Genomic DNA, 24981 nt, shown 5'->3' on the forward strand with positions numbered 1-24981 from the left:
AATCAAATTGAGAACCCTATATATTAATTTGCAAGAGAGTTGTAAGCAAAAGCGTGAAATAAAAAGGACCAGCTCCAAACCAGAAAATGATAGATGGTCATTAGAATGTCTACACATATTAATAAATCGTGTGATGAACTGATGAACTGTAGCTCCAAATTATAACAGCTACTTCTACCATCAAGGGAATGTACACCAATCAGGATAAGGAATTCAACTTAGTTAATATAATAAAATTGGTTAAGTATAAAAAAAAGTATACATCCGAACACGACTTCCATGCTATTTCCAGCATCCTGATTTCTGCAATATTTGTTATGTTTTACTGGAATGCATTAGCTGGATATTATTTTATTCTCGGACATTATTTTAACTTGTTATCTTGTGAACAGTAAAGGTATTCTGTAAACTTGTGTGATGAACTGGTGATCATGTGAGCTGGGAGAATGATTTAATGGCTCGATGTCATTTTAACGGTTGTGGTCATGTGCAGTTCTATTTATAATATCATTATTTCCCATGTATCGAATTAAATCGGTACATAAAAGCGCCAGTTCCATGGCAGAAGTGTAATGCTGAAAGCTGACTTCAGTATGTTAGTCAAATGTGTGTCACTCGGTGCAATGACAAGTATGCAGAATAGATTACATTTCCAAACAGTACTTTCCATACGATGATGTGAATGAATGGTAAAATCCCCAGCAGTCATCGTTAAGTTGTGTTCTCTTCAATGTATGTTAAATATGCAAGAGGTAAAAATGACAGTTATGTACATCCATTGCAAACAGACTTATAAAGAAGAATATTTGGTCTATTTACTGATTTTACCAACAGGTTAAGTTGTGTTCTCTTCAATTTACTGATTTAATCAGTGCAAACTCCGTGGCATGGCAACAATCCAACTAAGCTACACCAGTATCCCAGCGTCCTTGCAACACCGTACCTCGCGCAGGTTCCCTGCATTGCCCAAACCGGGGCTCCTAGTGGTTGACACGGCCGCACGGGACTTCCTCGACGGCAGCATGCCTAACCTGCCTAAGCAAGAACATGTGCAAGATATTACTACCATGGCTCATTTCATTCTAAAAAAACCCAACTCAATTCAAGAAAAGGCAGAACATGGAAGAGGAAGGGGAAAGATACAGCCATCCAAGCCGTGGTATTACCTGAACTTGACGGCGGAGCAAGGGTAGGGGACGCCGGCATGGCGCGGCAGGGGGACGCGGCCTACATGGACGCCCGGGTGCCGGAGCGCGGCGGCGGTCGGCGGCGACGCCATGGTGGCGCTGGTCGGCAGGTCGAGGAGGAAAAGAGAGGCGGGTGTAGACCATGCCACGGACTCAGCTTTGTACCAAACTCCATCAGATCAGATCAGTCGTATGACCCACCCATGGATGGAGGCCACGAGATGAAATCGAGAGAGGGGGAGGCGAACTTTGCTGCCGCTGCTTGTACTTGTCCTTGCCGTTTCTCGCCTGTCAACCAAGAAACAGAGTTGCTACCTCGAACCGGTGTTTGGGCTGCTCGGGGAGGCTGGCGACGCGGCCGGAGCGCCGGGTCGGGGCGTCTGCCGGCGGCGGCCCTCGAGGCATCCGCTTCGCAGATTTGACCTGCGACACGGCCTGGACAAAGCCCGGAGATTCAAACAAAAAAATGAAGGAAGGAACAACCTAGAGATGAATCGAGTGTGGAGGAGGCTAGAGGGGGAGGGCGAGCGATCTGACCAGCGAGGGCTTGGGGCGGCGGCAGCGGCCCTGAGGGCGACGGAGAGGTGGTGCATTGTTCACCTCCACCTGAATACCGAAATAATGTGAATCAACTGCAGATGGTCAGGTTAAAAAAATTTAAAGGTGGCACTACATGATCTGCATATCTTTGGAAGACAAATACACAGTGATTGGTTCACACAGGAACTGAAACAATGATGCCGGTTACAGCACAAAGTCATTCTCCTGTCCATAGCAGTGCTAATATCCAGTATAACCGACACGCTCATAGGCCCATAGCCATACACGATGGAAAAGATAGCTGCATTAATCTCTGACACATAATCCCACCGAAGAGCACATGGATTCAGTCCTCACAGAGGTACAGTTAGCACACACTGAATTTTGTTTCAACTAAAATCACCTAGTACATTTTTGAAGGATTTTATACAGTTCACACAGCTTGCAACGCAGTAAACAAGATTACTCATCGACTCCTAAATCTCCTGCAGTTTCTGAAGTACCAGGTGAGGTCCAAAAAATACACCGCAATTATTTCCAACTGCACTGTTTCCATAGAGCAAAGAACCATGAGTTATGTAATTAGATGCTCGACTCCTGTATATGTAAATTTCATATTTCTTTTTATTGGTCCGTTGTTCTAACAAGTGGCGGTAAGGAAGGCGGCAGAACCATTTAGTCAATACTTCACTTAAAACTCCCAATAACAAATAACTACAGTTTAACTAATTATGATCTCTCCCTCTGTCAGAAGTCTAAAGTAGAAATAACCCAAGTTGTTTATGTTGATTATGAATCTTGCATGAACAGGAAGAGGAAAGTACCAAAATCAAAAGTTGCTGCCGGTGTGCATCTACAGGCCAAACCATATTGCCAGATCTTCTTTATTTGTAAAGAGACTCTTGGTTGCTCTAGGTATGAGTGCCATGCATCCCTAACTCAGCATAAAGCAAATACTACATAGACTTTGCAAATTTCAGCTCAAGCAACTACTCAAAATTATATCTAGCCTGGCAAGTAAAACGGTGTCATTTTTCTTATCATTTTTCAGGGAGGCCACTCAGCTTTCTACAAAAGTAGAGTCACCCAAAAGTAGTTGTGCAAGCACTATCTCAGACCAACCTGATTTAACTCCAAGATCCGTATCACTGCCACCAAGGCCTCCAGGTCTCTTAGGCCCCATAGGCCAACAACCCCTTCCACGACGGTCCAACTCAGTCAGTTATCCCCTCTCTGGATTGATAACAGAAAATGTAGAAAATAAAATCAGTGGAATGTTTGACAATAGAATGTATTTGGCTGTAGTAACTCTTAACCAGTAGTGTCTCTAATGTTTACCAATGGCACTATGGAAAAATTCTCAACCAGTAGTGTATTTCAGGGAAATGGTTGACAATAGAATGTATTTGGCTGTAGTAACTCTCAACAAGTAGTGTCTCTAATGTTTGCCAATGGCACTATGGAAAAATTCCACTTTGTGAAACAAAATCTTACTGCTGTTGGTCTATCATCTAAATTTTAGTTGACCAACCAAGGTCTTCTGTTTTGGTCTCAGTTATCATACTTACTAGATAATGTTGTCATACTTACTGAATTCAAAGCAAACAAAATGTTTTACACGTGGAAATACATGAAATGTTTGAGCAACTGCAACTAGTCCTCAATCAGCTAGAGCGCTCCTTCCACGGCCAAACATAATGCATGTGACGAACCACCGCCAGGGCCCCTTCCACAGCCGCCCGGGGTCGATGGCGAGCACGTTGAGCACGACAGAGAGGGAGGCGAGGCTGCAGAAGGCCGGCTCCGACTGCGTCTGGAAGTAGGAGATGAGGTTGAAGAAGCCCTCCATGGTCCCGCCCTGCAGTGCCTCCATGGTACACTACATCACAAGACTAGTCCAAGTACAGTACATCACAACATTGTAGAAGAAATCAATCTAATTTCAGAATGCAATCAAATGGCAAATAGCTACTAGCAATATGCGTTAGGTAATTTGAGCTCTCATCATCAGGCATTGCAGCAGCAAACAAGCTAGCAGAGGAGAAAATGTTTAAATAGGGGAGAAGAAAAGTGGGCTGAACCAAACCCGAACAGAAGCTTCTCCGTCATGCACACGAACATCAGCTTAGCTTCTCCATGGACCATCCCCAATCGCACAAGAAGGGACCCAATGAACGACACTGACATCGCCGAGGGGCACTGAGCGGATCCTGACGGAGTCGACCACGCCGAAGGTGGTGAACTCCTTGGTGAGCGCCTTCTTCTTGGTCCACAGGGGCAGGTTCTCGATGAAGACGGTCCTGAGCAGCCTGCCCTCGTCGTCGAATACCTCGTCCTCCTCGCCCCCGGAGGCCACCACCTCGACGTCGTGGGGCGCCTTCCTCTTGGCCCCAACCACCAGCCGCGGCAGTACCTCCTCCTCCGCGGGCGCTCGTACCCGGCCTCCACCTCGTCCCGCTTCCTCTTGCGCCGCGCTGGCGGCCCCTCCCCCTCCCCCTCGCCCCGCTTCCTCCGAGACGGCTCAGCGGCCTCCGCCTCTGCCTCTGCCTCGGGCCGCTTCGAGGGCTTGCGCGCCTGCGTTGGGACGGCGGATGCAGGGGTTGGCGGGGGAGCGCGGGGGCTCCTCCAGGGCGGACACCTTGCGGCGGCTCCGGATCAAAGGTGAGGGAGCCGATGGCTCTGGAGGAAGGGAGAGACTGGATCGGGAGGAAGGGTGCGATGGGGGTGGTGGTGTGAGCTAGGGTTTGGCTGCGGGTGGGGTATCTTTTTTTTCTAGATAGATGGATGGATGGATGTTGGTTGGAGATATGGATGGATGGATGGATAGACGCCATGTCATCGATCTATGGGAAGATTTTTCATTGGTTCGGAAAATCAATGATTTAAAATAGTTTCTGAAGCATCTATCAAAAATATTTTGCAAAAGGGCACCACACAAATTTTTACTAGAGTTAGACCACATTTTATGGATAAGGACCAATTTGTATGCATTTTCGATCTTTCTAGCTTTTTTTAATCATTTTCCGAGTGGAAAAATGATTTTTTTTGTGAAGAACCTACTAAATATTTGTTGCAAAATTGGACTCCATCAATTTTCTAAAATACTAGTCCATATTTATGATCCAAAGTATTAATGAAAAAAATTCGAGAATTTTTGGAATGACAGAATAGTAGGTTGCTTCACAAACTAGGATGAGATGGGATAGAATGGACCCACGAGTGACACGTCAACATAGTTAGAACATGTTACGACATTTTTACAATCGTCGTAAAAGTTATGATGATCTCATATAATGCGGTTACGATGTTTTTGACTCACATCGTCGTAATTTATATGTAGATTTGATCCACTCAAACGGTTTACGACGATCTCGGATGAAATCGTCATAGATTTATGACGAATTCATCAACGACGTCTTAAAAAACGTCATGTATGAGCATATTTCTTGTAGTGTCGAGAGAGATTGTCCGTTTTGTACACGAAGTGCATCCAATTTTTGTCGTAGACCTCTCAACTTTTTAACACATGCTATGTGGGTGAAATGATGATAGCATGCCAACTTTCAACATTTTCAGAGTTCATTTGTAGTGCTTTTCAATTTTAGGGTCAACTAGCTCAAAACAAATAAGTAAATGCACGAAAAATACCAAATGAAGTCAGAAATTGTTGAAATTTTGTGATGTGCCTTTGAATGGTGCATTTTGAACACACAAAAAGTATGGAGTTTAATTAAGTTCAAAAAAATGAAATCCCTTTGTAAGAGATGAGTTCTCGTTCGAAACCCTAATGCATCGTTTAATTGAAAATAACAAAATAGTTAATAGTTTGGATAGTCAAAATAATTAATGTTGAAAATAGAAAATAGTTTTGAATTATTTATTCAATTTCAAACACTTTTCATTATCATAGTTTTGTCAAATTCTCAAATATGCAAAAAGAATTTTAATAAACGTAGTTTTTAATTGAAAATAACAAAATAGTTAATAGTTTGGATAGTCAAAATAATTAATTTTGAAAATAGAAAATAGTTTTGAATTATTTATTCAATTTCAAACACTTTTCATTTTCATAGTTTTGTCAAATTCTCAAATATGCAAAAAGAATTTTAATAAACATAGTTTTTAATTGAAAATAACAAAATAGTTAATAGTTTGGATAGTCAAAATAATTAATTTTGAAAATAGAAAATAGTTTTGAATTATTTATTCAATTTCAAACACTTTTCATTTTCATAGTTTTGTCAAATTCTCAAATATGCAAAAAGAATTTTAATAAACATAGTTTTTAATTGAAAATAACAGAATAGTTAATAGTTTGGATAGTCAAAATAATTAATTTTGAAAATAGAAAATAGTTTTGAATTATTTATTCAATTACAAAAACTTTTCATTTTCATAGTTTTGTCAAATTCTCAAATATGCAAAAATAATTTTTAATAAACATAGTTTTTAATTGAAAATAACAAAATAGTTAATAGTTTGGATAGTCAAAATAATTAATTTTGAAAATAGAAAAAAATTGAAACTATATGAGAATTTATAGAGAAAAGTCAACCTAAATTCAAATTGACCTCACTTTGAATTCAGGTTGAATTTTCTCCATAATTTCGAATATAGTTTCAATTTTTAAATTTACATTCTGTTTAGGCCCGTAAGCTTGCTTTAGAGAGGAGCTCAATGGAGATGCTGTGACGGGGCTTATAAACTAGTGTGAGTGCTCCTCGCTGGGCGAGGTGGGACTAAACTTATCGTGCAGCCAGCGGAGGGGCTTTAGTCCCGGGTGGAGCCACGACCCGGGACTAAAGCCCCTCGCCTGCCGCCTGCCGAAAAGGGGTCTTTAGCCCCGGGTCGTGGCTAGACCCGGGACTAAAGGGTGTCTTTAGTCCCGGCTCGAGCCCCGACCCGGAACTAAAGGCCCGTGCTTCCCGCCTTTTGGTCTGCCGAAAAAGGGTCTTTAGTCTCGGGTCGTGGCTCCACCCAGGACTAAAGGGTGTCTTTAGTCCCGGTTCAAGCCCCGAACCGGGACTAAAGATCCTACTATATATACGACCCCGACGAAAAATCCAAAATCCAAACGCCATTTTGTTCTCTTCTTCCTCTCGCTCGCCTCTCGTGCCCGGCGCGGCACCGGACGAACTCGACGCCGCCAGGCTGCCCGCTGTCCTCCTCGCCGCCGCGTGCCGTCCTCCTCCTCGTCGCCCTGCCGTCCTCCTCCGCCTCGCCCTCGCCGTCGTTGACGCCCTCCCCTCCCACTCCGGCCGGTAAGCCCCCCGCCCCCTCCTCCCCATGCCGAACCCGAAGGACGAGCCGCCGGCGCCCGCCGGCGAGGACGCCACCACCGTCGTCGTGCCGGTGAGGAGGAGAAGAAAAGAAGAAAAAGGAGAAGAAAAGAAGAAAAGATTTTTTTTGTCATTTAATTCCTATTGTTATGAGATTTGTGCTAGATTATTAGGGTTAGTAATATTTAGAATTAGGTTAGGGTTACAAGAAGAAGAAAGACGAACAAAAATAAGAAAATAAGATTAGGAAAAAGGAAAATAAGAAGAGGAGGAGAAGAAAAGAAGAAAAGATTTTTTTTGTCATTTAATTCCTATTGTTATGAGATTTGTGCTAGATTATTAGGGTTAGTAATATTTAGAATTAGGTTAGGGTTACAAGAAGAAGAAAGACGAACAAAAATAAGAAAATAAGATTAGGAAAAAGGAAAATAAGAAGAGGAGGAGAAGAAAAGATGACGCCACCGCCGACGTCGTGCCGGTGAGGAGAAGTAGAAGAAGAGGAGGAGGAGAAGTAGAAGAAGAGGAGGAGGAGTAGAAGAAGAGGAGAAGAAAAGGAAGAAGAAGAGGAGGAGAAGAAGATTTTTTTTGTCATTTAATTCCTATTGTTATTAGGTTTGTGCTAGATTATTAGGGTTAGTAATATTTAGAATTAGGTTAGGGTTACAAGAAGAAGAAAGATGAACAAAAATAAGAAAATAAGATTAGGAAAAAGGAAAATAAGAAGAGGAGGAGAAGAAAAGATGACGCCACCGCCGCCGTCGTGCCGGTGAGGAGGAGAAGTAGAAGAATAAGGGAGGAGAAGTAGAAGAAGAGGAGGAGGAGTAGAAGAAGAGGAGAAGAAAAGAAAGAAGAAGAGGAGGAGAAGAAGATTTTTTTTGTCATTTAATTCCTATTGTTATTAGGTTTGTGCTAGATTATTAGGGTTAGTAATATTTAGAATTAGGTTAGGGTTACAAGAAGAAGAAAGATGAACAAAAATAAGAAAATAAGATTAGGAAAAAGGAAAATAAGAAGAGGAGGAGAAGAAAAGATGACGCCACCGCCGCCGTCGTGCCGGTGAGGAGGAGAAGTAGAAGAAGAAGGGATGAGAAGTAGAAGAAGAGGAGGAGGAGTAGAAGAAGAGGAGAAGAAAAGGAAGAAGAAGAGGAGGAGAAGAAGATTAATTAATATATAGTTGAACTAGTTGATTTAATAAAACTACTTTAATATATAGTTGAACTAGTTGATTTAATAAAACTACTTTAATATATAGTTGAACTAGTTGATTTAATAAAACTACTTTATTTTACTATATATACAATTAGTTTATTTTTAGCAAGAAAATTAATAGAACTAGTTTATTTTTTTAGTTCATTTTACGATGTCTATCCCGCATCCTCGTCGTCGACTCGGCGGAGGACACCTGCTTGATCAGAGGGGCCATGTCCGGGACTGGGCTCCGCCCGGCTGGTATTTCCGGGGGCGTAGGTTGGTGAGGAGCCAGCCCGTTGTTGACCCGATCCTTGTTTGGTGGCGGTCGCGTGGGCCAGTGACGGTGCCGAGGCTTCCGGACACGGCGGAGGTGGTACGTCACCGTGTCAGCGAGGAGGATGAGCACGTCCGTCGCTACATGGTTGCGTTGGAGGAAAGGTTCGAGCATACCTGGCAGGTTCTTCAGGGATCTCACTGGAGCTATGATCCTGTGATGGTTCCTTCTCTTTGGGTGTCCACCGTCCGCGACGATACCCGTCGGGCGCTACGGTTCTAGCTGTATTAGTGATGCTATATGTATGATAGTATTCGAGGAGTATTAGTGATAATATTCGACGATGTACGGACACAAGAGATGATGTAGTTTTGCTTATAATTGAATGCATGCTAATTTGAATACTACTTTATTTTACGATTTGGTTTTGCTTATTGAATGCTCAAATTGGAAAAGTACTCCTACTTTGAATACTATGCAGAAATCTAGGAGTCTCGGATGGAGCCACGACCCGGGACTAAAGTTGTTTTGGAACGGAGTTCCTGATAGAATAATTCATTTTTGGTACAAAGTTCAACAAAGTCCTTTGACACTAGACAATGTGACATATAGAAGGGTAGATGAGATCAGGAAAAATAGGATCATTTTCTACACATCTAGAATGTCGCCATTTTGTTAAATCCTTAAAGGTTAAGAGAATCCGTTAGACATATTTTAGAGTTTAGGTTCTAGCCAAGACCCGGGACTAAAGGTCCTCCTATATAAAGCGACACTTCGAATTTTCCAACCCCTCTTATATAGTTTGTTAGTTTATTAGTTAATCAAATGTCCGTTTTTTGCAGAACTATGGATCCACATATCAGGAACCTCGAAGAGGAAGAACTTCTCGAAGATATAATCAAAGACGGCCCCGACGTTGAACCAGCTGAATCTCCGTCGTCATATCTAAACCCCTCCGGATATGGAATGGAGGTCGACCGACACGAAGATGAAGCCGATGGGGCAGGAGATGGGTCCAATCACGGAGAAGGTGATAGCTCCACTGATGGAGAAGCCGGTGGAGAAGCCGGTGGAGAAATAATAAAGTCCGATGAGGTATACATATGAAGTTCGACAATCACTTGTAATATGTGAAAAATATTGGAGATAGCTCTATATTGTATACATATACATTCATTTGACGAATGTTTCTCCCTCTTAGGCCTCCACATCGAGCAAAGCTACGAAACGAGGTCCGACTAAAAAGTTGGATGCACAAACGCATTACACCTTTGTGGTGATATTGCCTACGGGCGAACCCAAGCTTCCTAAGAATGCTGCCGACACATTCAAGAAGCAATGCGGAGTTCTCATTAGGGATCACGTCTCGATCAGCGTTCGCGAGTGGAACAAGCGCAAAGGGGCAGCCGATAGTGACTATGTCGCCGAAAGGTACAAAGATAATCTTTGGAATGATCTCATGTCACATTTCAACCTGCCAGAATGTGAGAATGAAGACGCCGCAAAAAAACTGAGGGCCAAAGTCAAGCAGTGGACTCTAAAGAAGATGACCAAACTGTTCCGTAGCTGGAAGAAGAAGCTATGGAAAAACTATCGGAAGACAAAGAAAGTGCCAGTATTCGAGGGGTATTTAGCCAAGGAGGCGAATCACTGGAAGGCATTTGAAGAGTACAAGGAGTCAGAAGATGCCAAGGCATTATCAGAAAAAAAAACAAGAAAAATGCCGACAAGAAGAAATATCACCACAAGCTGGGGCCAGGGGGCTATGAGACTGCCATCCCAAAGTGGGATAAGAAAGAGCAAGATCTGCTAGCTAAAGGCATCATACCTGAACCACTCTGTGATGAGTGGGAATTGAGAGCAAGAAATTGGTTCCTTGCGCATGGTGGTTCGTACGACGAAGAAACAGGGGACCTCATCTGCAGTGACGGTCTTAGGATACCCAGGGAGAATTGGAAAAAGATAGTGAAAGAAATTAAGGAGGGAAAAGACAGTTCACTGCAGATAGAGAGAAAGATTTGCTCACACTGGTCCTCGACAATGACGAACATGGAGGGCGAACGCGAGGCTTCGGTCCTTCTTACCCGTGGTGGCTTGGGTTTGCCAGAGACCAAGACACTTACAGAAGCCGAGCGAGAGCAAAGAAGCGACAGCAGGATGAGGAGAATGACAAGTTCAACCAGTTGCTTGCCAGGATTAACGAGCAACAGAAGCAGATTGATGAGCTTAGAGGAGTAGCGCGCCAGGAAGATCCTGCACTTGATATTAACGGCGCCCCATCTAAGTGGAAAAGCAGCGTGGCTGAATCTGAGGCCCCGCCCGACGATGCATGAAGAATGATAGAGAGCGGTCCCAGCTACCCCGTGGATGGAATCAAGGAGTCAACATCATGTGAACTCCAACAGAAATTCAAGAACATATCCATGAAGGTGGCCGTCGGACAAGCTTTACCTTCTGGCCCTGATGCACGCTGGCATGGCCGTGAGATTTCAGCTGGCTTTGCTAAAGTCGGGGTGGATGAAATCATGGCAGGGTTTCATGATATGGAGCTCGACATAGCTGGACCCGAAGATGAGAGGACACTCGGAGAAGTACTGGGTGGAGTCATCCTATGGGACAAGAACTACATCAAGCTTCCAGGCTCGGCCCCAAGGACAACACCGCCTCCGAGTCGTCACAGGTCACCTACACCTCAATCACCTCCAAGCCCTCCACATGACGACGGCCAGCACAACACGAGTCCATCTCGATCACCGCCGCCGGACTTGGGTCGTCCGTCTCCGCCTCCGCCCGCTCCGGATACTAAGCGGAAGCGTGTCAGCAAGAACGCTCCGTCGATGATTTCTAAGCGACGGAGCTCCCCAAAGCACAAACTGTCACCCCTCCCAAAGGTACCTCATGCTAATCTTCCTATCAGACCTTATGATCGTACCGCCGAGGAAAACGCCAGGATAGCAAAGGAACATCATGATGCGCAGATGAAAAAGAAGGAACCCGAGCCCCGCCCGGAATACACCGAGAAGCAAATAGCATTTGCAAAATACTTCACGACCCTTCCATCACAGTATGACTTACACCATAAGCCTGATGACTATACACGCACATTGCAGAAGGAAGGGAAAAAGAGCAGATCACGTGCAAGTGCAAGTGGGAACAAATCAAGTTCAACTACAAGCAAAAAAAGATCAGACGTTCCTCAGCATGGACAACAGGCCAAACAGTCGATCCCACCCCTCAGGGTGTTACCCGAGAATGTTCCCCCTCTGGTGCAGGGGCAAGATTTGGAATTAGCAAAGAAGTGGGCAGATGAACGGGGTATCCCGGTTAAAGACGTTCTGGCTTCCCAAGACGATAGGTTACCCAAGGCTGTGGTAGCCCCTAAGCCACAGTATGTCATGGGAGCGCCTTTGGTCAGCAAAGATGATCTCCCAACAAAGATGTGTTACTTGCATACATGGTACTTAAGTGAATCAAAGAATGGGAGAACGATGATCGTGGCGAGTGTCCCACGGGAGTACTACGGCCGCCCCGAAGAAATCCATATCGACTTTGATGAACTCTTCCAGATGTACAATGCCGACGCCCGAGACAAATCGCTTATGAGTTGCTATTGTCTGTAAGTTTTTCAATTCGTTGTCTACATATAACTTGTTTAGTTATTTCAATTCATTGTCTACATATAACTTGTACTCTATTATGCAGAATGGAGATTCTGGAATGTAAAAGTAGGAACATCTTAAATATTGGGTTTATTGACCCAGATAAAATACATATAACGACGCTAACTGATAAACCCAAGGAGACGGAGGAAAACCTTCTAAGGTTTCTAACATATCAAAATTTCTGTGACCACATACTGTTTCCATACAACTTCAAGTGAGGGTCTTTACTCTGTTGTGTCCATTCACTTATAAGTGTAATTGATAAGTTACTGACACACACACATATATATATACATGTGCAGCTTCCATTGGATTCTGTTGGACATTCAAATTGATAAGGGAAGAGTTGATGCCTTCGACCCATTATCGAGACCCTTGGAACAGTTCCAAAGCCTGCAGGACATGCTCCAAGGGTAATTTCAATCATTCTTGCACTCTATCGGTCTCTTTCGATTATTTTCTGATATATCAATTAATGAAAAACTTAGCAAATCATTTTCCTTGTCGGGCAGGGTTTGGAAGCGGTTCAAGTGTGTGACTCCCGGTATCGAGCCTGAGAAGCTGACCTTTAGAGCGGCTCAGGTAAGTAGTAGTATGATATACTTCTATTTTCAATACATTTATGATGCTAGATTATTATTTTGATTATATATATTCTACTCTCGTAAAGTGCGACCAGCAGCCACGGGGGACGCATCTATGCGGATACTATGTTTGCGAGACCATTCGCACGTTTACCTCTGAGCACAAGGATCACAGTTACGACGTAACCAATGAACATTCACACCTCTATTTTTACCCGTCATTCTTTGTTATCATGATTGATATTCATATTCATCTCCTCTTCTTATATAGTACACGACCATGAGGGAGAAGGTCCTACCAGAGCAACGCGCGATTGCTGTTGCAGAGGAGCTTGCGACCTTTCTGAGGACGGAATCTATAGATGACAAAGGACGATTTAGTGTAGCTAGGGGCCATTACTGATGTTGGTCCATGTAATCGAATAGACGGGCTCTAGTTCCGATAATTCAGATCTCCATATAATTGTATATATATGCTCGCTTGTAAGATAAGTTAATCTTATATATATATATATATATACATAAACATGTATATTTAGAATTATATGAAAACTAATTCCCGAACACCAAACGAGGCATCACGTTAATCTCCCGAACACCTAAATCCTAAAACCCTAAAACCCTAAAATAAACAAAATCTGCTGAAACTCTTTAGTCCCGGTCCGTGTTAAGACCCGGGACTAAAGGGCCTGCCCCTGAGGACGCTCCGAGGCGCCCACGTGGAGCACCTTTGGTCCCGGCTTGGAACAGGACCGGGACTAAAGGTTAGGCCTTTAGTCCCGCCCCTTTGGTCCCGGTTGGTGAACCGGGACTAAAGCCCCTTACGGGCCGGGACTATAGGCCCCGTCCCCACTAGTGAAGGGGTTGTTTGGTTCTCATCCTAAGGTTGCCACGCCTAACCTTAGTCATACCATAATATCTTAGGCATGTGTTTGGTTCATTGCCACACTTGTGGCTTGCCACACTTTTCTAGTTAGATGGTCCACATGTCATACACTCAATTTTTTGCCAAATCTTGCCACACTTGTGGTGTCCATTTTGTTAGCCACACTTGTGGTGTCCATTTTGTTAGCCACACTTTTTGTGGCAGCCACACTTTGCCTAAGGTTAGTTGTGGCAAAGTTAGTCATGAACCAAACAGGCCCTAAGTGTCTTAAGCTTAGTACAATTTTATATTAAAGCTAGTACAAAGTTGAGACAGTTATTTTGGGACGGAGGGAACAACATGCTGCACAGCACACATGGCGCGACCCGATCAACACGTCGCCTCGTCATGATTGGACAGCCGCTGCGTTTCCGGAGTAGTTGCATTGGCCACTGGCAGCTACCATCGTCGTCTTCTTTTTATGTTGACGCCACGGTGCTCGTCATGCTCACCTGGGCTCCATCTCTCCAAAGAACATGACGCCTTTCCATGGATCATGGGCGATCATTGGTTGGTATCATGGGGCTCTGCCGCGGGTTAGTCACGTGCTACTAGTAGAACGGTCTTAATGCGTGTTAAAAACATTAAAATATGTGTTGGAATTTCCTTTGCTCGTCATACCGACGCCTGCCATCGAATTTCAATAAACTTTTCTGTTCACTGCACGCAAACTCGGTGCCAACTGTCTGCCAACCACGCCCAGTTTGAGCAATGTGACCGATCAATTGACTTATAGATCACCAACTAAGGGCTCGTTAATTAGTTAGTTAGTTAGCGGGGTAGACAGCACATGTCTTATGTCAAACCAACCATATACGCATTGATGCATGCATGTCTTAGGTCATCAGTGAGCTCAACCATGGTCATCGGTCGGTTCACGCCGAACTGATCAATGTTCACTCGGTTGATCGCGTAAAAGGGCAGGAGAATTGATACGTCAATCGATCGGTCACATTAATCGCGTGGATTGGCTGCCAGATGAACGCGAAGCAGAGTGAATTTTTATGTGTGTGTGTGTGTGTGCGAATGAAGCAGAGTGGCTGTGCATGAAGGAATTCGACTGCATTACTGATTCTGCTGGAAAATAATATTTTATTACATGATGATAGCAATTCGTATGATGCTAAATTCTGCAAAGGCTGATGCTTGCTGTGCCCGACTGAAATACCACCGGCTTCTCCCGCACCGAGGACGTCGCGATCGCCGGTGTAGAGCTCCGCGTCCACGATGATCTCGAGAGCGCCAGACTCTGCTTCGCTTGTTGTTGTCACGTCTTCCAGGCCAGCCGTGTCCTTGGCCGGCACGGGAACCGCGACGGGTGCCTCAGTTGGTGCAGAGAGCACATCGATCCATCCCTCGTCGGAGTCGGAGTCAATGCCTTGATCCTCCTCTCGGCGGCGCCATGCGGCACCTCGTACTCAGCCTCCTCGGTGTCCGACTCCGTCTTTCAGAATGTCGCGTCCAGCGTGCTCTTCGGCGACACCCATTTGCTCTCCGCGGCTTGGGGCTTCGCGTAGACGCCGACGCCGGCGGAAGCCAAGAACGGGTGCTCCAGCAGCTGTGCCGCCGTGCACCGGTCGCTGGCCTGCCTGACTAGGCACCTGGCCAAGAAGTCTTTCGCGTCGGCGGACAGACTTTCGGGAACCTCGGGCACCGCTTGCGTGTAGCCGATCCGGTGCAGCGCGGCGAGCGCGTCGCCGTCCATGCCGCTCCAGGGCGCATGGCCTGTGGCCATCTCGACGACCGTGCAGCCAAGCGCCCAGACGTCAGCCGCGGGACCCTGGTCCTCGCCGCGCGCCACCTCCGGGGCCATGAACGCTGGCGTGCTGCCGATGATCGGCACGTCAGCGGCCGCGCCCGCCTTCCTCAAGCACCCGAAATCCGCAAGCTTGGCGCGGCCGTCGTCCCCGATCACAATGTTCGGCGACTTGACGTCCCGTGCACAATCCCGGCCCCGTGGAGGTACGCCAGCCCGGTCGCCACGTCGGCCGCGTACCCCGTTGGTACCCCGTGGACCGCGCGCTCGTCGAGCCCCCCGTTGGTCGCCACACGGTCCGCCTGGGGCGAACTCGAGGAAGAGCTGGTAGGAGCCGTCGCGGGCGGCGCGGCCGCCGATGCAGGAGACAACTCGCGGGAAGCGCAGTCCTGCCATCACGCGCTGCTCCCTCCGGAGCGCCGCGGCGGAGGACGCCCCGGCGGCGGACTTGACCGCGAAGAGCTCCCCGGAGGCGTCGTCCGCGGCGAGGAAGACCTCTGCCCCCGACGCGCCGCGGCCGAGCGTGCGCACCCGAGTCCATTGCTTGCCCACGGTGGACATGGCCATCTTCTTTCCTTTCCTCTGCGTCGGGGAAACTGGGATGCGGTTGCGGTGGTTCCCGTTGGTCTCGAGCTTGCTGGTGTTGTGCCGGTGTTGGTGACGAGTTCCTTTTTCTGTGGCGGGTGAGTGTGTGTATATATAGGATTAGGAGAGGTGTACTTGGGAGATTGCAAGTTTAGATCATGGAAGGTGTTTGGCGTGCGCGATAAAGATAGGAAATCCGGACGGGAAAGGGCGTGGGAAGCAAGCCATTTGGGTTCTCGAGCACGCGCTCGCGCGGCGGCGATGGATGAGTGGGGACGCGAGGTCAGGGGCCTTTGACCTAGCTGTCGAGAATTAAACATGTGATTAATCATATGAAAGGATGCCTTCCAAAAGTTGTCTCTTGAAGAAAAAGGGAAATTCTATCTAGAAGCGTTTCATGATGGACATTCCGGTGTGGCGGTTTCGCAGCGTGTGTCCTTTCTACGTTATTCATGCATACAATAATGTTATCAGATTCGTTCTCAATGACCGAAATTCAAAAACTTTTATCTATTAAACCGTTAATTCGATCGATGATCCGTTTTCATCGTTGACTTTGTTTCGACGAAATCTTAAAAACTAGATCCCATATCGACATGTTTCGACAACATTTTTTTACTGGTACTTATCACATTTATTGCACTTACTTGTCATATTAGTAAGTACTTACTTATGTGATCAAAAATAATTTAATCCCTAAATTTTTAAAAATTACGTATAAACATGACATCTCAACATAATCGAAATGGCAAGCACAAACAATTTTTTAGGTGATTACGCGCAAAAATCTGACAACTCAACATATTTAAAATCGGTGACCACAAAAATCTTTTTTATCATCGTTTGTAAATATGACAACTCGACATTGTTAAACTAACAAACATACAAAATAGTTTTCTGGCAAAGTTATACGTAAACATGACAAGTGGACATATTTAAATTGGCAAACACAACCCATGACATGCTTTTGTATCATGTATAAAGAAAACTGCTACAAGGCTTTATACGAAACAACATTAAAAAGTAACAATCAAGTTATTTTTGTCTCACACGTAAGTGGTTAATAATATGGCAAGTGGGTCAAAAAATGAGGCAAGTATGAATGGACTGAAAAAAATTGGACCCTTCCGATTTTCTCTAGTAGTTTAAAGCACCGAATCGGACAGGCCGTCAGACCGGAAAAAATCAAAACCGACGCCCCCTTTCAATTTTTTCAATCAAAAAGACCGACCTGCAATTGGACCGGAAATAGTTATGTAAACCGGATGGGTTTTTAATGAATCAGAGGTATAGAACCGGTGGTTCAACCAGTACCACACACAAAAATAGAAAAATAACCTGCGTCAAAGGGAATTCAAACCTAGGATTCAAGATATAGGTGTGTAAGTTGCACCTTTGGCCCGATAACCATCTTGGCTAGCCAACTTTTTTGTCAAATTTAAATAATTGGATGTATTTTACATATTTAGTATGACACTAGTACACAAAATGTATTATCTATGGTATGAAAAACTAGAGATCGAACCGGTGACCCAACGGTCCGACCGGTAAAAACCTGAACCGGTGGCCTTGGTTGTTTGATCATTCGTTTGGTTTTATAAACTATGCTGACAATACCTTGAATCTTCCTTAGATCTGATGCGCGACAAGTGGTAGCTTCACTAATTACCGACACGCGACGGCACGACGATCGGCAACCCGATGACAATGAAGACCTAGTGCATCACCCGCATCATCGACGCGAAAGAAAAAAGTCGGAAGTCACCTAACCACATGAGTGCATGCGTGTGAATTGATCGATTGAATGCGTACGTGCAACATTGGCCCATGTTGCCTTCTTGCAAAGTCGTTTTGGGCTTGACACTAAGAGCTTAGCCCATATCCTTGCTAATGGCTCGATAGTTAAGCCAAATATTAATACTAGTGGACACGCCAGTCCCCGATACAACTCGTTGAGGGGGGTCGAAGCCTAAGGAGGGTATGTCCTCCGCTCCCCCTGCCTCCGCCTCTCCAAAGAAGTAGAGTAGCTCAGAAGATCAGAAGATCTATTATAACTTGAAGACTGATTCAGGGGTTGTTGATGGTGTCCTGGATTAGGGGCCACTCACCACGTTACCTCGTGGACAGGTAATTCGGGTGTGTAACCCATGTTGGTTCACCAATGGGCCAAGTAGAGGCAGCCCATGGGGTTTAGAAGGATGGCATTGGAGGACTTGGTGCATACTCCAAGACAGTCACATTTACCTATTTTGTAGCCGACTAGGTTGTAATCTTAGACCACTCCCCCCCTCCCCTCCCTAGGTACTTATATAAAGCAGGGGTAGGGATTGTAGTTGACACACAATGATCGCGTGGTAGATCAACTTATGCTAAAAATAAATACAAGCAAGATGTAGGGTTTTATCTCTTAGGAAAGCCCGAACCATGGTAAAACTTGTGTCTCTATTACCATTGCCGCCCTCCACGCATGTGATGGGTATTAAATTAATCATATTCTGGATATTAAATGAATATATATTATACCTACATTTTAAATAAAATATCTACTTTTCTAGGATTTCCAAAGGATTGAAATCCTTAGGAAATTTTCCTATGTTGGTTCTTTGATTCATAAGATTGGATCCCAAATATTTTTTTCCTATGATATATTTTGTACTATATTTCGTAGGAAATTTAACTTACACTCTAACTTCTTTTTACAATTTTCCTGTTTTTTCTCAAAATCAAACACTCCTTGTTAATCTTACAAAATTTAAATGGACATGCCACTCCAATCCTATACTTTTCCTATTCCTACGTGAAAGCACATATGCTCCCTTAGTGGTTTTTGATAATTCAAGACAACATACATTGTCACTCGGACGAACACTTTTACCTAGTATATTTCAGGTATAGTCCACAAAGAGCTTTGGCTATAGGATTGTGTGGAGAAGCCCCTTGATGAAGGAAGGAATAGGATTTGCTAAAGCTTCAAGCAAGAAGACGCTTCATTTTACACTTTCTGAGAAATCACTTTGAGTCCATAGAAAAGCCAATACTATTAAAAATGGATGAGGTATTATGATGAATTGGTTACTCAAGTGCTTAGAGATAGCCATCAAAAATACTCAACCACTTTCCCACAAATATATCTGTCCCAAGCAAAATAACCAAAATCGGTGCCACCAACTATTTTCACTCGGCTATATCAATTTTACAGTTAGACACATCCTATGCCAATCCCATCATCTCGGTACAACCAACATTCCTATCGGTGCCATCGAGATTGGGTGACCAACATTCTATTGAGCTAACTTCAAGTTTTGGAATTTCCGAGCTTGAAGTCGGTCTCACCAAGTTTGGGAACCAGTCGAGGTCGTCGTATCGGTACCATCGAGATTCATATATCAGTCTCAATGAGAATTCAAAGTTGCCACATTTAGTGCAACTCGGTACCACCGAGATTAACATTTCGGTGTCACCGAGTTGAGCAATAATGTTGTAACGGTTGGATTTTGGAAGATGCCTATATATACCCCTCCACATACCTCTCATTCGTAGATGAAGCACTTAAAACACACTTACACTTGTTAGAATCATTTTTCTGAGAGAGAGAGAGTCACCTACTCGTGTGTTGAGATCAAGAGATTTCAATCCTACCATTTAAAACTTGATCTCCAGCCTCCCCAAGTTGCTTTCAACAAAATCAATCTCTCCTAACCATGCCAAATCTGTGAGAGAGTGATTGAGTGTTGAGGAGACTATCTTTTGAAGCACGTGAGCAAGGAGTTCGTTGTTCTACCACATCTCTTACCTTTTGGAGGGTGGTGCCTCCTAGATTGGTTAGGTCTCGCTTGGGAGCTTCCTACTTCGTGTTGTGGAGTTGAACCGAGATGTTTGTAAGGGCTAGGAGATCGCCTACTTCGTGAAGATCTATCGTGAGTGAGGCTAGTCCTTCGTGGACCCCTTGTGGGTGGAGCCCTCCGTGGACTCTCGCAACTGTTACCTTCCATGGGTTGAAGTCCCCACTAACATGGACGTACGATAGCACCACCTATTGGAACCATGCCAAAAATCGCTAGCATAATTGTTGACTAGCATGTGTAGGGTGCATTAAACTTATTAGAATCGCTAAAATCTGTCAACCATTAAATTGGGAAAAGGCTAGGATTTTAATTTATGCAAGTAGTTCATTTACCCCCCCCCCCCCCCTCTAGACACCTCTTCTATCGATCCCTCACTACGTTTTCCAAATCCCGCGAATCAAAGAGGCCCTAAGATAGAAACAAGTTGATTAGTAAGCGCCATTGGCTAGTTGGCTTGTGCGAATTAGTGCTTTTGTCGCATGAATTATATGATCGTTTATTTTTGCATGAATTGCAAGTTGATATTTTACTAGAAGGGCAGTGCGCACTTTCGCACGTCGCTTATATTTTTCCGGCTGTACATGTTTCATGTAATTATTTAAAATTCTAATAGATTTTTGTATCAGTTGGTTTGGCAGATAGGGGATACTCTGAAGATTATTTTTTTATCAGATATGCTACTTCTAGAGACATACTTTGCGGAATCATGCTTGCACATGGATGTGTCAATTTATGGTTGGAGATTAGGAAAATTGAGCCAACGGTGCAAATGGGGGACGTGATTAGTTGGACAATGTGTGGTATAACCGATTCGTATTTAATCGTTCATGAGTGTACCATTTTTATTTTTTAAAATTATGGTGTTTCGATGGAGTTTTTTTTTTGACCGTGTGATAGGACGTCTTTTAATTAGTACAAAAACATGAGAAAGTTATGTACATTGTGTAACGCGTGTGTTATGCTGATACTAAATGTGTCATGGGACCCACTCATCGAGAGATCCCATCACAGAGAGAGGATGAACGATAAAATCAGTTATGTATCCAATCAAAATTGAAGAATTGAATGAGGGGCTTTAAAACGGGATAGCTTAACGAAGTTAGAGATTTCATTGCCACAACAAAGGATTGACGGAGTCAAAATCAAGAATTGACGGAAGAAGCTTAAATAATTATGGAGCATGATGTATTAAAAATGAAGGAAGGAGCTCATTGTAAAATTGTTGGCTCGGTCAAAATTAGATGACCCAACTTCGTATTAATAGCTCAATTGATTATGAGTTCTTAAAAAAATAAAAAGCTAGTGTTATAGAGGATTGAAATAATTAAGTGAAAAATTATTGATTCAATCAAAATTGATGACCTTAATAGAATGAGAGGCCTCTCATTCTAAGGGTTTAGTATACTACCACGGCAAAAAGAAAGTATATATATTACGTCATTGTAGAATAATACCCAGATTATTATTTTCCTGGGCTAAATCCAAATAAAACAGAATCTGCGTTCCTTCTGCCCATGTGAGCAAAATTCGGCCACCTGGGCACCGACGCGCACAGCTTGTTGTAGGGGAGAGGACAAGCCCGGTGCTCGCCGGCCTCCGCTCCACCGGCATGACCACCATCAAACCGATTGCTCTTGGCATCGTGTCTGGCCTTGCACTCTGCCTCTGCGTGCCGTGTCGAGTAGCTGAACAGAGAAGCAGATAAACACGAGGCTGGCACTTGTCATCAGTCTAGAACACATGCATATGCATTGCTGAGCGTAGTGCCGACACACACGCCATCCATCGGCGCACGGCGAGCCGACGAGTCCCAGTGCGGCGGCGAGGGGACGCCGGCGGGGGAGGGAGCTGGTCGCTGCCGCTGGATGGATCTTCACCTGGCGAAGCAATCTCTGGATGCGATGCTCACTTGTCGAAAAGGCCTCGCTTTCACCGGTCGGTCCGTCGGCTCTGATGAACCCACGTAGACCAACATTTAGTTTTTGACTTGCTGCCCGTCGACTCTGCATGTGTTGCTGTGACGCTGCGCTTTCCGCGTCGACTCGTTCCTTTTCGCGGTGGAAGCTCCGGCGTGCGGCGTGGCCGGCAAGCTTGCAAATTCACGCCGGATTTCCTTCATCGGAGTCATGGCCACGCCACGTGGACCTGGTTTGCACACGCGAAGTAGCATGTCAATTTCATCCGTGCCCGATCGAACGTGTCGGTAATGAGGGTAGAGCAGGAAGCATGAAACAGAATGCTTGTGCAAAACGAAATCCGTTGCATTGATGATTCTGTTGCAAAACAACGATTTACACGACAATACTATTTGGTGAAAAGCTAAATCACCCAAACAACTATGTCTACTACTGTGCTTGACTGAATCACAGTACCATTCTACCGCACTGACGACACTGCTGCACTCCTGGTCCACGATCATGCCTAGAACGCCGGGCTCTGTACCGCTAGGTTCTTCATTTGTGATCGCGTCGTCGTCCATGTCGGTCCTCTCCTCGCCCGCTGCCTCGGGTGCTACGGTTGGCGCGGATGCTACGGTTGGCGCGGAGAGCACATCAACCCATCCCTCGTCGGAGTCCCAGTCCGGGAGCGCCGACGCAGGCCAGGCCAATGCCCTGATCCTCCTCTCGGCCGTGCTGTCGTGCTCTGCCTCTTCGGTGTCGGACTCCGACTCCCAGAATGCCGCGTCCAGGGTGCTCTTTGGCGACACCCACTTGCTCGCCACGGCTTGCGGCTTCGCGTCGACGATGGCGGAGGCCAAGAACGGGTGCTCCAGCAGCTGTGCCGCGGTGCACCGGCCGCTGGCCTGCCTGACAAGGCAGCTGGCCAAGAAGTCCTTCCCGTCGGCGGACAGCCATTCGGGAACCTTGGGCACGGCCTACGTGTAGCCGATTCGGTGCAGCGCCGAGAGCGCGTTGCCGTCCATGCCGCTCCACGGTGCGCGGCCGGTGGCCATCTCGACAACGGTGCACCCGAGCGCCCAGACGTCGGCCGCGGGGCCCTGCTCCTCGCCGCGCGCCACCTCCGGCGCCATGAACGCGGGCGTGCCGCCGATGATCGGTCTGCCGACGGCGGCGTCCCTGGCGCACCCGAAATCCGTGAGCTTGGCGCGGCCGTCGGCGCCGATGACGACGTTCCTCGACTTGACGTCCCCGTGGACCATGCCAGCCGCGTGCAGGTAAGCGAGCCCGGCGGCCACGTCGAGCGCGTAGCCGCGGAGGGAGCGCTCGTCGAGCCCCCCCTTGCTCGCCATCCGGTCCGCCAGCGAGCCGCCGGGGGCGAACTCGAGGAAGAGCTGGTAAGAGCCATCGCCGGCGCCACGGCCGCCGATGCAAGAGACGACGCGCGGGGAGCTCAGGGTAGCCATCACGCACTGCTCCCTCCTCAGCGCCGCCGCGCACGCCGCGGTGGCCGACTTGACCGCGAAGAGCTCGCCCGACACGTCGTCCGCGGCCAGGAACACCTCGGCCCCCGACGCGCCGCGGCCGAGCGTCCGCACCCGCGTCCACCGCTTGCTCGCCGACATGGTCGTCTTCTCCGGCTCGCGAGCAAGGATCGTGTGTGTATGTATCGGTTTCTTCTTGGTTTTGCGTGTGCCGGTGCTGGTGATGAGTTTGAGTTCCCATTTTGTGGCGCGTGGGTGTATATATAGGAGGGAAGCGGTGCAGTTGGGGGAGATTGCAAGTTTAGAACATATGGAGGGGAAGGTGTTTGGCGTGCGTGACAAAGATAGGATAGGGAAAGAAAGAAAGTCGGAAGCGAAAAGGCGTGGGAAGCAAGCCGTTTGGGTTGGGCAGCACGCGGTGGCGGCGGCGACGACGGCGACGGATTGGGTTGGGCGGTGAGTGGTAACGCGCGGTCCGGGGGCTTGACCTGACCATCCATGCTTTGCGCTCTGCCTCTGCTCTGCTTAGCCTCGCCTGCGTCAAATATAATCTCGTGTCTAAGGATCCCTCCGAGTATTTTGAGCTCACCCAAGGATTCTCGGAAGGTGAACATTCTACTCCTAGTACTTGTCAAAGTCTTGGTCGCTCGTAGCGAGACGAACTGTGTGAAATGGAGCAGTGTGCATGGTGGTGGGTGGTCTCCACGCTAAGCGGGTGCACCTGACTGTAGTTGGCCGGTTGGGTCTCCACGGTTCGTGACTCTGGCATTTGCGAGGTCCACCGCCGGTGGCTCCTGAACCGGGAGAGAGAAGATTCCGAGCAAATATCTGGCGCCCTTGACGACGGGCATCACATGCGGCGTTCCACTTACACACACCGGAAGATTCGATGCCCCGCGTATTATGCAGGCACGTTCACCGGCTGCGGCGCTCGCCGCCGCGCACGCGACTCGCCGAACGCCGGCTGCCGTCCCGCTCAGCTAGCGTACAACACATGCGGAGTCCCGTTGGCCACGTCGGGACGGCGACAAGTGGCGTGACGGGAAGGCAGGGGCGGAGAGCGGGATTGGGACTGGGAGTGTGCCGATGCGGCGACGGAAAGCGTGCTACTTTTGCGGCGCGGGGGACGTCGAGGCCGAAAGCACGTCGCGTGGGTCGGATGCGTTGCGTCCATGGCCAGCGTGAGACGCGCTGCGGCAACCGCATTCGCCGTTATCATGCGTGCCGCCGCTGGGTTTGTTTGATTCCACTACACTTCACCGCCCACACAAGTAAGCCACTCCATGCATTCCTTGGCCGCCCATTTTTCTCTACCCGAAGGTGAAAGAAGCGCCCACCACACCGCACCAGATGGTGCACTTGAAACTCAGCGGTATTTTTATTTTTCTGAGAGGCAAAAGTTTTTTTTTTTTTTTTTGGAAATGAAGGTTAACCCCCGTCCTCTCCATCAATAGATTCATACAATCATTTTTATTCATTATTCTACAAAGATCTGACAAAAAAATACATCAAACCATCACTCGCACCTACAACCTTGATATTGAGGAGTGCTCTCACTCCTCATATCTATAGTCGTTGTCGTATTCCATCCATCTGTATAAAGTATCGAAACCTACAGCAGGAGCAGCAAACCTAAATCGTACATCGCATGCACACGTTCTAAAAGTCATCACCATCATTGAGACACTCACACATCTTCAGAGAAGATATCCGCATCATCCATGTCAGTCCGGCCATCCATCGACGTCACCACGGTGCCCAACGGTGCCCC

The 24981-nt window shown here is 46.5% G+C and overlaps 2 pseudogenes; both read right to left on the reverse strand.

The window, feature by feature from the left end:
• Window positions 1–3387: 3387 nt before the first annotated feature.
• LOC123401432 lies at window positions 3388–16050 on the reverse strand (annotated as a pseudogene).
• Window positions 16051–21290: 5240 nt separating this feature from the next.
• On the reverse strand, window positions 21291–23418 carry LOC123401441 (annotated as a pseudogene).
• Window positions 23419–24981: the final 1563 nt, after the last annotated feature.

Source organism: Hordeum vulgare, chromosome 1H (assembly GCF_904849725.1).
Source record: "Hordeum vulgare subsp. vulgare chromosome 1H, MorexV3_pseudomolecules_assembly, whole genome shotgun sequence".
Classification (NCBI taxonomy): domain Eukaryota; kingdom Viridiplantae; phylum Streptophyta; class Magnoliopsida; order Poales; family Poaceae; genus Hordeum; species Hordeum vulgare.